The sequence below is a fragment of the Cynoglossus semilaevis genome, chromosome 14, assembly GCF_000523025.1.
Source record: "Cynoglossus semilaevis isolate Cse_v1.0 chromosome 14, Cse_v1.0, whole genome shotgun sequence".
Taxonomy (NCBI): Eukaryota; Metazoa; Chordata; class Actinopteri; order Pleuronectiformes; family Cynoglossidae; genus Cynoglossus; species Cynoglossus semilaevis.
The window spans coordinates 2,115,022-2,117,923 of NC_024320.1; the positions used below are offsets into that span (position 1 = coordinate 2,115,022).

At 36.3% G+C, this 2,902-nt stretch overlaps 1 protein-coding gene across 1 annotated transcript in view; it reads right to left on the reverse strand.

Moving 5' to 3' along the window:
* The window catches only part of dcc (DCC netrin 1 receptor), a gene marked incomplete at its 5' end in the record, with an annotated part of 104,345 nt that overhangs the window by 100,494 nt on the left and 949 nt on the right, over nt 1–2,902 (reverse strand). The gene's annotated exons all lie outside the window — the stretch shown is intronic.

Sequence of the window (2,902 nt, forward strand, 5' to 3'; positions counted from 1 at the left end):
AGTGTAGCAATCTTAGATTGTGGCAGCAGTTACCAAAACGATCGTAACGAACGTAAGTTATTAAAACCTGATCAACTCTATAATCAGTTCATTCAGAACAAGGTGTTGATCACAAATCAGAGTCTGATGACGGTCTTCTCAGAAATTCTTGTAGACATGAAGTGTATTATAGTTCATTCAGAACAAGGTGTTAATCACAAATCGGAGTCTGACGACGGAAATTCTTGTAGACATGAAGTGTATTAATGATAATAGATAATAATTTGAACTATATTGATCCCACATTTGGTAAATTCCTGTATTAGCAGCATATATGCTGTTAACAGGCTGCACATAGCAGGCACCAAGCTTGGGGTTCTTTTTGGAATTTAACCCAGGCCTCTCTGCTTCCGAGGCAGGCATGCTAATCGCTACACTATGGAACTAACAATCTGTATTAAATCCTGTTGAAGCTCATCTTCAATCTTGACTTTAATATATTGGTTCTGTTTCCCATTCAGTTTTCGATTTTATCGTGAGAAGAATTTATATTTAAAAAAAAAAAAAGCTAGTCCCAGAATGATCTGTTTTACCGTCCCGCAAGAGTCACTAGTGTAGCCACAACAACAGCTGCAAGAAAAACATAAAGCACAAATGTTTTAATGTGAGGAACTAAAAATCTCTGAAAGACTTTAGTTATATGTATCATTTAACTGAAGATAACTTTAAGAATATAGTTAATGACATAAAAAGTATTTTTTTTGTGTGTGTTTTTTGTTCTTTGGTACAGGTTTTGTCTCTTTAGTAAGTAAGTACGTTGTCATTAAACGCTGACAGATCAGAGACAAGGAGAGAGGAGAGTCTGTAGAAAGATATGTTGATGGTCTCTGACCTCTGACCTCGAGTGTAGGCTATTAAAACTTAATTAAGTCATAGTTCATCAAATCTTAAAAGGTAATCATTAAAGTTTAAAATGTTTTAAAAATGTACACAGATCATAGAGTGCCAGGAATACATTTAAAAAAAGGTTTTAAACAGTCCATCTGCAAAAAAAAATACAAAGATCATAGAGTGCCAGAAATACATTTTAAAAAAGGTTTTAAACAGTCCATCTGCATGGAGAAGTTGGAAAAAGTAATGTTCAAAGTAATGCAATAAAATCAATAATTACTTAAGTGTGTTGCACTGTTGTTTTGAACAACTGCTGAAGCATCGGATATTTTACGTTATTTGTGTCTGTTGGTCTTATTTTAGTCTTTTGTGAACTTTTTTTCATGTTAGCAAACGCAATCTTTGGATATCTCTTAAATAAAGTACGTAATGTTGTTCTCAAGTTTTATTACGCCCAGGTGATCTGATTGATACAACAACCACAGATATACAATCTAACAAAGAAAGTACCACAAAGACATGAGCGATAAACAAAACTGCTAGCATAAATTAGCTAATTTTAACCAAGTTGTAACATGTAACTTGTGACAATAAGCAGAGGACTTTGTAATGTCATTGCAAGACAACAACTTCTGCTCTGCTTCTCTCAGGTTCTCAACTGATTACATTATTAACAGAAAAAGAAAACTTGTGTCTGAATTTATGTGTATGTGAGAGAGAAACCTTCGTGGTTATATGGTAGCAAAAATATACTATATGTACTGGATATGTAATCCATGGGGAGTAAGCAAGTTGAAATTGCCAATGTTGATAACAATACTGATGTTGCCAGGGCGCTAAAGCACATACGTTAATGCTAACAGGCTAAACAAAAGTGGGAAGAAAAGTAAGAAGTGGAAATAACAGTTAGAACAAGTACAAATAAAAATAAAGTAAAATGTTATAGAAATTAAACAATGTGACTCACAAGACTCCCCAGTTAATAAATATGTGATGCAAATACATGACGAAGAAGGTTAACAATAAAATATTTGATATATATTTTTTTCTCTAAAAGCCTATGAATGTGACGACCCAAGTGTTTAGTGTTGATGTAAATGATAGCCCAGAGGTAATGGAGGTAATTTTGTCCTGCAGCCAGCTCAGTGTGTTTGTGATGGACCGATGTGAAAAGAGGGAGAAAATGTAGAAGGGGTACGTTGGGTGGAGGAAAGTCCAAAGAGCATGTGATTATATTGCTGAAGCTCCAGCAACGTCCTGCTGGTACTAAGAGCACAAGAACAACATATGACTCAAAGCTGAGTTCAGCGGCGAGGAGATATACCCGTAACAGCGGTTACTATTGGTATAATTGGAGGGTGTGAAGTGAGCTGGCGACATAAGCAGCAGGCTGACAGACTTGACAGAATTTGCTTCCTCTCCCATTTTGCTCCAGACATATTCATTATATCGTAATTCTTTTCTTTTTTTTTTACTCTGACATACAGTGTCTGTCAGGGTCCGAGCGAAAAAATTAACTCCTGACAAAGATAAGAAGGGGAAAAAAAAAGCCAAGCTATGATTGTGTCTGTGCTGGAAAAAGAAATATTTAAAGACGTTCAGTTTGAGGAAGATGACGCAGTGAAGTGATGTTGATTAGACTCAACAACTAAAAACCAACAGACAGGGAATTTTCTGACACCAATTTCAGGTAACGTGTTAGGAACTGTCAGAACAGGTGCGCTTCCACTGAAGAAAGCAGTTCCAGTTGACAAGAACCCAATCAGGCAGTGTGTGCGCAGTACAGGTACGAGTAACAGGAACAGGAAGTGCATCTGTACAACAGAAAATAGTCGCAATAGCTGGGGCAGGAATAAGAACTATAGAAACAGGTACTAACAATGAACTATGTGTGTCTGCAAGAGTTAGAGATTGTATTGAGACTTTACTGGTTAAGTACTGGAAACTGGAAGTCATGTAAGAACTTGTGTTTCTATCTAGAAGAGTTAAAGTTACTAACTATTTTAATGACACGGGGGGGGGGGGGCACAAA